The sequence below is a fragment of the Chiloscyllium plagiosum genome, unplaced genomic scaffold, assembly GCF_037043375.1.
Source record: "Chiloscyllium plagiosum isolate Xiang-an unplaced genomic scaffold, Cpla_swu_hap1 HiC_scaffold_1, whole genome shotgun sequence".
Lineage (NCBI taxonomy): Eukaryota > Metazoa > Chordata > Chondrichthyes > Orectolobiformes > Hemiscylliidae > Chiloscyllium > Chiloscyllium plagiosum.
Genome location: NW_028270139.1, coordinates 114,043,714 through 114,056,713, shown reverse-complemented (window position 1 = coordinate 114,056,713; position 13,000 = coordinate 114,043,714). Strand labels below are relative to the sequence as shown.

General features: G+C 39.6%; 1 protein-coding gene and 1 non-coding gene across 14 annotated transcripts in view; both read left to right on the top strand.

The window, feature by feature from the left end:
• The window catches only part of celf4 (CUGBP, Elav-like family member 4), a 1,190,565-nt gene that overhangs the window by 384,515 nt on the left and 793,050 nt on the right, over nucleotides 1–13,000 (top strand). The window lies entirely within an intron of this gene.
• On the top strand, nucleotides 11,701–11,805 carry LOC122556004 (U6 spliceosomal RNA). The gene has a single exon (XR_006313430.1). It is a non-coding gene; the product is annotated as a U6 spliceosomal RNA (small nuclear RNA).

Genomic DNA, 13,000 nt, shown 5'->3' with positions numbered 1-13,000 from the left:
TGTTTGTATGAGAAACCTAGCACAATTCAAGAAAGTATGGAGGGAGGAAAGGAGTTCAGCCAATGGACCTATTGCTTTCAATAGATGATCTATAATATGCTGCATTTTAAGTCCTGGTGATCTCTGTTTACTCATTCCTCATACTTAAACAAATTAACAGAAAATCTGATGTCTAATAAATGACTGTTTTCTCATTTCCAACTTTTAATCTCTGTCTATTGTGAGAGATTTTTACTGTGCTTTATTTTGTTGGTTCGACTGTGACCATTCCCTCCTAATTACTGAACTATGAAAAAAATGTCCTTCTTTCTCTGTGTTGAAGTTAAGTTCTCACAATCTTATTCTTCTATGCTGCAACGCAGTCTTTCACAGTACCTCATCTTAGGATTTCTAATTGTAAAAGAACTCAACCCTGACCATTTACATTCCTCAACTAACATTTCAAATGTGTTATCTTCATAAGATTGCAACAAATAATCGCAGAAGGATAATTTTGAATTCAGTTGATAATGCTAATTTAAAAGCCTTTATTTGATTTAATTGTGCATTGCAATAGGAGAACGAGGAAATGGTACATTATATGTATGCCCTTCTCATGTATAATGGGGAAGGCTCAGTCATTACACAGATGTACTATTCATATATCCTCTAATTTTGCTTTGCCACAGTTTCTATAGTGATGACAAATCATAGCATGGAGCAGAATTATCAAGTACGGGCTCTCAGCACTGAATGCAATGTCTTTATGGTCTAATTATAATTATAGGTGAGCTGGAATATTGCTACTGTGAACATGATCAGAGTGTAGGTGCAAGGACTGTTGAAAACTTTGAAGCTTCGTACCAGCTTTAATCAGAGATAATCACTTGACTGACAAGTGGCAAGTAACATTTGTGCCACACAAGTGCCAGGCAATGACTGTCTCCAAAAAAAGAGAATCTAACCATCACCACTTGACATTCAATGGCATTACCATCACTGAGCAACCCCTATTATCAACATCCTAGGGGTTATGATGAAGAGAGTGTCTGCTGACACCAACCACCTTATGAGAAATTTTGATTGCGCATGCTTGCATCCAATTTTATTTAAAAGTGCATGCACATGTTCAATATAAACCTGAAAACCAGCTTTTTGCTTTGATTTTTAAACATTTGTTAGGTTTTATCATTCTTTATTTCAATTTATTTCAGACATTTTGCTGCTTCTATCCAAGCTCCTGGGTATCAATGAACATAGTCATTAACCATTAGGGCGGCACAGTGGTTCAGTGGTTAGCACTGCTGCCTCACAGCACCAGGGACTCGGGTTCAATCCCGGCCTCTGGCAACTGTCTGTGTGGAGTTTGCACATTCTCCCCGTGTCTGCGTGGGTTTCCTCCAGGTACTCCGGTTTCGTCCCACATTCCAAAATATGTGCAGGTCAGGTGAATTGGTCATGCAAAATTGCCCATATTGTTAGTCAGGGGTAAATGTAGGGAAATAGGTCTGGGTGGGTTACTCTTCGGAGGGTGGGTGTTGGCTTGTTGGGCTGAAGGGCCTGTTTCCACACTGTAGGGAATCTAATCTAATATAGGGAATCTAATCTAACCAAAAACTGAACTGGACTGGCCATATAGTGAGCAGGTCAAGGGCTGGGAAACATGAAGTGAGTACCTCACCTCCTGACTCCCTAAAGCCTGTCCACCATCTCCAAGGCACAGATCAGGAGCTTGATGGAATACTCCCCACTTGCCTGGATATACAGCTCCAAAACACACTCAAGAAGCTTCACACATCCAGGGCAAAGCAACCCACTTGATTGACACAAACACTCACTCCCTGCCTCACTGATGCACTGTAGCAGTAGTGTGTACCACCTACAAAGATGGACTGCAGAACATCATTAAGTTTCTGTAGACAATGCTCTCCAGTCTCACAACCAATGCTCATTTGATTTATTTGTGCATTGCAATAGGAGAATGAGGAAGTGGTATGTTATATGTATGCCCTTTACATGTATATGTGTAGGGCATTAGTACAGCGCCACAGTGGCTCAGTGGTTAGCACTACTGCCTTACAGCACTAGGGTCCCAGCTTCGATTCCGGCCTCAGGCGACTGTCTGTGTGGAGTTTGCACGTTCTCCCCGTGTCTGCGTGGGTTTCCTCCTGGTGCTCCGGTTTCCTCCCACAGTCCAAAGATGTGCAGTCAGGTGAATTGGCCATGCTAAGTTGCCCATAGTGTTATGGTGCATTAGTCCGAGGGAAGTGTGTTACTCTTTGGAGGGTCGGTGTGGACTTGTTGGACCGAAGGGCCTGTTTTCCACACTGTAGGGAATCTAATCTAGTCTAATCATATAGATGTACTATTCATACATCCTATAATTTTGCTTTTCCACAGTTTCTATCTAGAAGGACAATAACAGCACACACATCGGAGCAATACCACTTACAACATTCTGTCCAAGCCACTCACCATTCTGACTTGGAATATATTGCTGTTCTTTAAGTAGCTAGGCCATAATACTGAATTCCCTGCTTAACAGCATGCAGTGTACCTATACCAAATACACTGTGGAGGATTCAAGTAGGCAGCTCACCAACATCTTTTAAAGGCAATTAGGAATAAGCAATTAAGGAGTAAATGACAGGTGAAGATAGAGCCCAAAGAGAGAGCAGAACCATTGGACAAAGGAGTAGATAACAGACAGACTAGGAGAATGAATAATTGCTAATGGGAACTGTTAGTGGGTAACAATGGGCTGAGTGTACTAGGAGACCATGTGATTACCAAGTAAAAACAGAAATTGCAGGAAAGGTTCAGCAGGTCTGGCAGCGTCTGTTGAGAGCAATCTTCTCTCTTCTGGGCATGCACACCTTGAATCCTATCTCTCTGATAGGATTTGTTCCAATTTTTTTTCTTCTGATTTCTCTCCACAGATGCTGCCAAACCTGCTGAGGTTTTCCAGCAATTTCTGTTTTTGTTTCAGATTTCCATCATCTGCTGTTCTTTTTGGCTTAATCTCTTTTGGATGTGAGGTCAAGGAATCCACAATTTGACCTTAATAATCTAGGCTGACACTCCAGTGTGATACCGATGGAATACCACACTGCCCATTGCACTATGTTTTCGATGAGATTCTCAACAGATACCTTGTCTGCCCGTTAAGGTGAATGTTCAAGATCTCATAGCATTAATTGAAAAGATGAGCAGGGAAGTTATCTCTGATATCTTGACCAATTCTTAACTCTCAATCAACATCACAAAACATATTATTTGGTAATTATCACATAGCAGTTGCTGTGTTGAAATTGCCTGCCTTGTTTTCTACATTGCAACACTGACTCCACTTCATTGATGATAAAGTGTTTTCAGATGTATGAAACTCGCAAAAGATGCTCTATAAATCCAAATTTTTTTTATGTGTGAGACACCAAGGACTGACTCACACACCATCAGTAATTAATAAATAGCAATTTCATATCATGAGCAAAGAATCCTTTCAAATTTCTGCAATGGGAAAATCATTGTAGGATTTGAATGAGTTTTGTGGAAAAAAATTTGTTAGTGATTGGTTTTGGATTGTGTTTTCACATGTTCTGTTTGTTTATGTTTTTAATCTTGTAGGCAAATTTAAGAAGAATTACAAGCAGTGTGGCAGCACATGACATAGTATACCAAAGACTTGTTGAAAATAAGGATAAGAGTTAATGCTGTTACACTGTCTGATGGAAAATCTCCATGAATTTTTATTTTACCTGATGAAAATTAAATGAAAAGAAATGAAATATAAAAGTGTACTGTTGGATGAAGTACAATTAGACTGCTGTTTAAGCCCTTCAATAGTTCAGTGAGTTATTCAGTAAATAGCTGATCCATACGCATCTGGCAGATTTCATATTCAGTTTGTACTGAGTGACCAATGTCAACTAGGATTACAATTAGTCAATATATTGAAAATCTGGAAAATCCTATCCAGTGACTCCTGTCTGAATTGTTTGTATGTGGATCCATCATGCCCTTGGTCTTGAAATTCCTGTTGGCACTCACTTCCTAAGCTTATTATATGGGATGGCCAGACGATAGAGCTACCAGAATCCCCTCTGGCATTGTGAAATAATGTCTTGGCCTGGAATGAATATCTTCTAGATAGTGGAAGAGAAGGAAATGAAATATTGACAGAAAAAGGAGTTAAAAAATAGTCTTGTTGCATTTCTTTCAAAATTGCCAGATTGTTCACACAACAGCACCTCTACCTGAAAGGTTTGCATATTTTAGCACATACTGAAATTTGTATTTTTATTTTTATTTATGTACTAAGGGTCATTTTCATAGGTACAGAAAATTTACAAATATTATAAGTTGCTGTTGGAGGGTGCAAAGCTTGTGCATTTTCAACAAAACTAGTATGGTGACCGGCAGCATGAGGGCTAATAATTTTTATGTATGATAACAGTCTAGGCACTGTTATTAAAGATTACACTATAAATCCTTTACAGCTGTGTTGTTGGAAACACAGTAATGCAATCCCACAATACTTTGCTTGGAAAAGCATTGAGCCAACACAAGGAAAGATGGACCTACATTCTAATTAATTGACTTGCTTTATATATTCATTATCTCTAAAGACTTTCTATATTTTTTTTATCACAGCAACCCCATATGGGCGACTTGTGTGTTGTTGTGTTATTTGCTAGAGGATAATTAAGTAACAAACAAACAGTTAAAGAAGATTAAAATTTGCAAAGCTAGAAGCTTGCAGTGTACTTGGCAGCATATTTGAATAATTCTGTAGCCCTTCAAATTAAAGTCTTACAACATGATTGTAATATTACCAATATTTCTATGGGATCCCATGCAGGTTTTCCATAATATTAACTAGAGAGTCGTTATTAATTCCAACTTGCCAATGTTTGTGAGAAATTAATGAATGATGTCACGCAATTCAGTTTTAAGATACTCTCAAAATTAATATTACCCTGATATTATTTCTGACCATCCTCATCCACCATTTCCATACATGCTGTTTAAAATGAGAAAATATATCACTTGATGTGCTGGTAGCTGGTGGTGGAGCCCTGTTTCTGTGAGAAAGATTTCTCCTTATAACTGGACTAACTCACCTTTTCTAACTACCATACCCTTTTTTGACTTTTAGCCCTTTTATTTTTTCATGGCTAGATTATGTTGAGAGTAGGTGGTTCAAATTTATTCCTGAGACTAAATCCTCAGACATCCTAACTTGTAAAAGTGTCACTTTATGGAAATGTTTAAACATAGCCTATCAACTGGTTGTAATAGCATTGCTATAAAAATACTTACTTGCATTGTTTAATACAGAGGCTGCAAAAATGGTAAGTCTTGCACTGCTTTTTGGGGTGTAAAACAGGTGTTACGCATTTTGATTTAGCAGCAAGATACCAGTTTTCTTTGCGCATTCCGAGGCATTTTATTCCTTCCTTCACATGTAAACAAAATGTGTAAACATTTTGGTCACACTATGAAGTCCCTTGTTAGGTGAAATGCTCAAGGAGAAATAGAGTATTTATATTCAGAAACTACTGACCTGATGTTTGCAAATCAACATCCACCATTACCCATGATATATTTCGCCTGAAGAGGGTCAGTGCAGTATATTTAAAAAATGAGAAAATAATCATGTTTGTTATTATAGCTTTGCATTCATGTATAAAAATGGATTTTGGGCTCTGTTAATGGATACTAGCCATGCTGAAATATCCTGGCTTTGTAGCTCCTGGAATAGATGCATATTTGTTAACCATTTTATTCTCGGACTGCAGAAAAAACCTACATTAATGTTGCACCTTCATGGAAAGAAATATCCCAAGGCATTTTGCCGGATTGTAATCAGATGAATATTCCCATGAAATTGAAGAAAGCAATAGACTTTAAGGAGCTTTTAAGATTGAGAGAGAATGGTGGTGAACTTTAGGGCCTCATGAAAACATAGCGACTATCAGTGGAGCGTTTGGAGTGGCAGATATACAGGAAGCCAGAGTTGGAGGAATGTAGTTTTGGAGTGTTGTAGGCCTAGAGGCAGTTACAGAGATAGCAAAGGCCAACAGCATGGAGGGATTTTAACAATGGATCAGAATTAAAAATTGAGGCATGAAGAGAGTGAAGATAACTTGTTATGGGTCAGGAATCAAACAGCTGAGTTTTTAACAAATTGATGTAGGGTGAAAGGTGAGCATTGGAATAGTTGAGGTTTTTGTTTATGGAATATATACAATATATTAGCAAAGTCAACAGTTATTGGCCATCCTTAACTAGCCTGAGAAGGTGGTGGTGAACTATCTTTTTGAATCATTGCAGTCTATGTTCTGATGTAGGTACTTTGACAGTGTTGTTTTGAAGAGAATTCCAGGATTTTGACCCAGAGACAATGAAGAAAGGGAAATATAATTCCAAACCAAGTTGTTTTTTGGCCTCCCCCTGTTCTTCCACATGATAGAGGTTAGATGCTCTTGAAGTAGCCTTGATGAGTAACTGCAGTGTGTCTTGCACACTTACATACTGTTGCAGTTTTGTGTAAGTAATGGAAGGAGTTAATAGTTTAGATAGTAGATTAGATGCCAATCGAGTGAGCTACTTTTTAATTGATGGTATCCAGCTTTCAACTGTTGTTGAAGGTACACTTATCCAGGCAAACCAAGAATATTCCAACACAGTTCAGACTTATGCCTAACAGATGGTGAGGAAGCTTTTGGCATCCTGAAAGTGAGTTACTTTCCACAGAATTCCTAGTCTCTCACCTGCTCTGGTAGCCATGGTATTTATTTGGCTGGTCCAGTTCAATTTCTGATGCATGATAACTCCCATGACTTTGACTGTGGGGGATTTGATAGTGGTAAAACCAATGGGATTGTGAAGGTGAAATGGATAGATTGTCTCTTATTGCAAATAGTCATCACCTGGCATTTGTGTGATGTGAACGTTGCTTGCCACTTATTATCCAAGCCTGAACTTTGTCCAGATCTTATGAGGAACACCTTTTCTCTTCACTAAAACTAACTTAATTTCAACTAGCTTATCATTCCATGTGCTATCAAGAAATGAATGAGTGTACTGGTGAGTGCAAAGTGTATCGGCCATGACAATATCCTGCCATGGTTACTGTAGAACTGTTTTCCAAAATGAGATCCCCGACAGTCAAGTTGTCGACTGCGGTTATAACATTGGCATCAACCCAACAACATGAGATATTGTCTAGCAAATCCTGTCCACAAAATGCAGGATCAATGTAATCTAATCAATTACTGTATCATCAGTTGAGTTTCCCCCAGGATCTCTCCGCTCTGACTTCATTACAACCCTGAACGTTACAGTTCAGAACAGAAGAGTTCTGAAGAGTCACTGGACCTGAAACATTAACTCTGATTTCAGACCTATTGAGATTTTCCTGCAATTTCTGTTTTGATTTCAGATTCCAGCACCTGCAGTTATTTCAGTTTAATATGACAACACTGTTATTAATTGAATTCATTCAAGAGTTGGTTTGGGAACTCGGATTAAATAAAAATGGTAAATTCAGGTTTAAACAAGATTATACACTACAGTTTTCAACAGTTCATCCTTTGTGAGGGAAAAAAGACTGGTATTTATTCAAAACTTTTCACAACCTTAGAATATTCCCAAGTGCTTAATAGGTAATGAAGCAATTTTAGATGGGGTCACTGTTGCATTATTGGAAGCACAACAGCCAGTTTGCCCACAGAAAGTCTGCAATGAAAGCAATGTGGTAATGACCAGATAATCTGCTTTTTTGTGTGTTAATTGAGGGTTGGGTAAGACACAGGGGATAACTCCACTAATAAAAGCAAAGTACTGCAGATGGCGGAAATCTGAACTAAAAACAGAAAATACTGCAGAAACTCAGCAGGTCCAGAAGTATCTGTGGAAAGAGAAACAGAGTTAATTTTTCACATCCGCTATGGCTCTCCTTCAAACCTTCTTCCAATAACACCTCTTTTATTCTTCAAATCGGTGCTATGTGAACTTTTACGTTTGTCTGAAAGGGCTGATGGGGTCTCGGTTATGCAAAGATGGCAAATACAAAAGTGCAAAATTCCCTCAATACTTATTATTTGTGTAGGTCCAAGCAGAGTAGGTCCAAGTGAGTTCATTGTCTTCTGCAGTTCATGATGGAAGGGTCCAAAGAGGGAGCAGTAAGCATGTCCACAGAACTCCCAGTTCATTGCTTTCATTATTGCTAATCAAAGGAGCTACTACAGCTTTTGCTTCACGTTTAGACCATAAGCACCAACCAGATAAATCAGATCATAATGTCTGCGAATTACTTCTTGGGCCCAATCACCCAATCACACTTCCCCACCCAACCTCACAGTAAGATTGTCCCTCTTTAAAAATTAAGAGTTCAAAGTAATCCTCAAGCTCGTCTAGTTCACAGAAACACTTTCTTGTTCCAACCTCTGCAGTTAGGGTTAGAATCAGGATTAGCGGTGCTGGAAGAGCACAGCAGTTCAGGCAGCATCCAAAGAGCAGCGAAATTGACGTTTCTGGCAAAAGCCCTTCATCAGGAATAAAGGCAGAGAGCCTGAAACGTGGAGAGATAAGCTCGAGGAGGGTGGGGGTGGGGAGAAAGTAGCATAGAGTACAATAGGTGAGTGGGGGAAGGGATGAAGGTGATAGGTGGAGAGGGTGGAGTGGATAGGTGGAAAAGGAGATAGGCAGGTAGGACAAGTCCGGACAAGTCATGGGAACAGTGCTGAGCTGGAAGTTTGGAAATAGGGTGAGGTGGGGGAAGGGGAAATGAGGAAACTGTTGAAGTCCACATTGATGCCCTGGGGTTGAAGTGTTCCGAGGTGGAAGATGAGGCGTTCTTTCTCCAGGCGTCTGGTGGTGAGGGAGCGGCGGTGAAGGAGGCCCAGGACTTCCACGTCCTTGGCAGAGTGGGAGGGGGAGTTGAAATGTTGGGCCATGGGGTGGTGTGGTTGATTGGTGCGGGTGTCCCAGAGATGTTCCCTAAAGCGCTCTGCTAGGAGGCGCCCAGTCTCCCCAATGTAGAGGAGACCGCATCGGGAGCAACGGATACAATAAATTATATTAGTGGATGTGCAGGTAAAACTGATGGATGTGGAAGGCTCCTTTAGGGCCTTGGATAGAGGTGAGGGAGGAAGTGTGGGCACAGGTTTTACAGTTCCTGCGGTGGCAGGGGAAGGTGCCAGGATGGGAGGGTGGGTTGTAGTGGGGTGTGGACTTGACCGGTAGTCACAGAGGGAACGGTCTTTGCGGAAGGCAGAAAGGGGTGGGGAGGGAAATATATTCCTGGTGGTGGGGTATTTTCGGAGGTGGCGGAAATGTCGGAGGATGATTTGGTTTATGCGAAGGTTGGTAGGGTGGAAGGTGAGCACCAGGGGCGTTCTGTCCTTGTTACGGTTGGAGGGGTGGGGTCTGAGGGCGGAGGTGAGGGATATGGACGAGATGCGTTGGAGGGCATCTTTAACCACGTGGGAAGGGAAATTGCGGTCTCTAAAGAAGGAGGCCATCTGGTGTGTTCTGTGGTGGAACTGGTCCTCCTGGGAGCAGATACGGAGGAGGTGGAGGAATTGGGAATAGGAGATGGCATTTTTGCAAGAGGTCGGGTGGGAAGAGGTGTAATCCAGGTAGCTGTGGGAGTCGGTGAGTTTGTAAAAAATGTCAGTGTCAAGTCGGTCGTCATTAATGGAGATGGAGAGGTCCAGGAAGGGGAGGGAGGTGTCAGAAATGGTCCAGATAAATTTAAGGTCAGGGTGGAATGTGTTGGTGAAGTTGATGAATAGAGTTAGGTTGGGTGACTGTCTGTGTGGAGTTTGCATGTTCTCTCCATGTCTGTGTGGGTTCCCACTGGGGGCTCCATTTTTCTCCCACAGTGAAATATGACTTCTTTGGAATCTTCTAAAAGAAACAGCATAACTATAATTACATTCCTATGTAGTTCCTAATTTACAGAATGAAAGAAGTACTGCAATTGTGTTAGCCTTACATCATATGAGAATACTATTCCTCAGCAATTTACTTTGAAGGGGCTGCTTTCCTGTGGGCCTGCATCGGCTTCAGTTCAAACTAATAGTGTTGTGAGAATGGGAGAGATAACTGGTGTTTGCCAATCTATGGAAAGCTATTTATGGTGATCTTGTCTAAGGGAGGAGATAGTGTATCCATGTTCTTTCTCAGTGTAATGTTGAGGCTGCATTTGAATTCAGGCTGTCTGGTGGGACTGCTCATCCTGGTTGTTGAGTAGTGATGTAAATTTGCTTACAACAGCCTATGTTTTTGATGCCCTGAAGCATGAATTAATCTGAATAGATCCCTGGTGTAGATCTCAGTGTTACTAAAGAACACTATTTTACTGAGCTACTGTAAGCTTATCTGGTATTTAATGTTCAGCACAATGAATACTCTTAACTTTGGTTTTCACCTGTTGTAGAAAATCTAATCACATCCATGTAAAATATACATGCTGGCTAAGTGATTGCTGTTGGTTTTTGTTTAGATTGAATTGATGGTTGAATGATTAAATGGGCTTTGCTGAAAAGATTTGTAGTTATCTGCAGTTTATAGAAATTCTGATCCAGACGTAATCCCGATCCAAGCAGAACATTTCTCGGCAAACTAGTTGCGCATTCATCAGTGTTCAGCATAGTTTATTAAATCCCAGAGACATTTACTTCAAACCTACTATGTATAATAGAAGAGAGCAGATAATTGGTGCTCTGGTTAAAGAAAAATGTCTGTTTAAAAGATCAATCCATGATAATGGTGATAAACTGTTTAAAGAGACTGGCATTGTAATGCTGGATTTATTTTAAAGAAAGGAACCATGTCCTTGCAACGTAATATCTCTTTAAAGGGAACATGGTTTAACAACGTATCTAGTTAAGTAACAGATTTTGTAAAGGAACCATTTCTTTGTAATGGGACATCTGTTTAAAAGAGATATGCTCTATAATGGGAATACACATCCAAAGGGGACAATGCACTCCAGCTCTGACTTGCTTTGTGTACAAATGTGTCCATATTTGCTCTTTTTTTTTTCAAAAGGGGCTGTGCTTTATGTGCTTTTTTTTTGCTGAAAATTATGGATTGCATTAATAAGGATTCAATATCTTCTGTTTGTTGGTCAATTTGGTGGTATAATTGTGAATATTAACAAATTCTAAATATAACACACAAAGTAGTCCATTTATCATTAATGAGTAGCTTGGCTGCCTTACTGAGCTAACATTCCAGTGTTAGCCCAACCTACACCCGGGAAATGGAGGAGAAACTTAGTCAGGATTCTTATCATCCACTCACCACTGCTAGAACAGTCATATTTTGGGAAGATCTTCAGGGAGGGATGGATGGAAAATATTTTCATATTGTGGTGAAAGATAGAATAATTATAAATGGAGATCAATGTAAACTCACATTAACTTGGCATAAAGAAAAAGTTAGGATCCTTTTTCTTTGACTTCTCATAGATTGTACTTTTTTTCTCTACCGGTTGTGGTAAATCTATGATTGTGTGGTTTCTGAGCTGCAGTTTTCAAGTATCATCAAACATGGCCACTAGTTGTGTGCGAGTTTGGGGCACTGCTACTGAACCCAAACCTATACTTGCTCAGTGTCAAAATACAAGGACCTCACGTGAGGCTTACTGGATGGGAATGAGCTGAAATAATTTTGTCATCTGACCTGACCGAAATATTTTGGCATGTACACTTCAGCAGCACATTTACAAAAATTGGAACAATACAGAGAAGGTGCACATGGCTCTTGTGCAAGGATTTCATGATAAAGTGTGAAGTGTTGTGACCATACTTCCCTGGACTGAGAGGCCAAGGTTCAAGTCCCACCTGCTCCAGAAGTATGTAAGAACATCTCTGAATAATTTGATTAGAAAAATATGTTAAATAAAAATAAATATTTGCATGTAAATGAGTAAGTGATTTCAGACAGGATCATGAAACTAGGCTATAAAGAAGGAAGCTAAGTAGTTAGCACTGCTGTATATCCATAAGGCAGCAGGCATTTGAGGCCATGTTGTGAGGCAGGCAACTAACAGTGTAATACTTAGAAATCCAAAATACATAAGAAAGAAAGATATGCATTTATATAGCACTTCCCATGAATTCAGGGCATCCCAAAGCACTTTGAAGTCAATTAAATATTTATTAAGTGAGGTTAGTGCTGTACTAAAGGATATATAGCAGGCAGTTGTGTCTCACAAACTTTCACTGAAGATGATAATGTCCAGGTAATATGTTATGTTGATGTTGGTTAAGGGGTAAATCTTGCCTCAGGTAAGAAGATGAGGTGCAAGGGAGCTCCTTATAATCAGTTAGCTATGTAAGCGATTTACAAATCAAACATGAAGTGGGGGGTGTGATATTTGGGAGGCAAAGAATCAAGTCAATTGTATTGGACAGAAATTAGAAACAACAATATCAATGAGAAGTATGGTTGGGGTAATATTGGAACATAAATGAGACAAGAAGTAAGGATGAGACATAGAAGCAAAGATGAGCAGTAGGATTGTGAAATAGAACACAAAATGGAGTTTAAAGTAGAACCATAAGATAGTTTTGAACAAAAAAAAGGAATAAAGGCAGCTGATCCATTCAACTTGCTTCATACAGCCATGTAGCTGCTAAACATACACAATGTCATCTCCTGGGTGAGACAAAAAAAGTCAGATAAAAATTTTCGCCACATATTTAAGGGAAATAAAGAATTCTGAGAAGTTTTTTCCCAATTCCTGAAAGAAATCTAGGAGAGCACATCACCCAACATTTGAGGCACATTGAGATCATTATTAAGCCAAGAACTTGCTTAGCTCCCTTACAAATATCTGCAAAATTTGTTCCCAAAATTTATGAAAGGAAAGATCTCCTGACATTTTCTTTAGTTCTTTGCTTCATTAAGTCACATTTATTCCCCTGGTTCTTATTCCCTAGATCTACATTATTTACATAGCTTACCATGTGCACCAGTCTAAATCCTTTTTTTTGTTCCA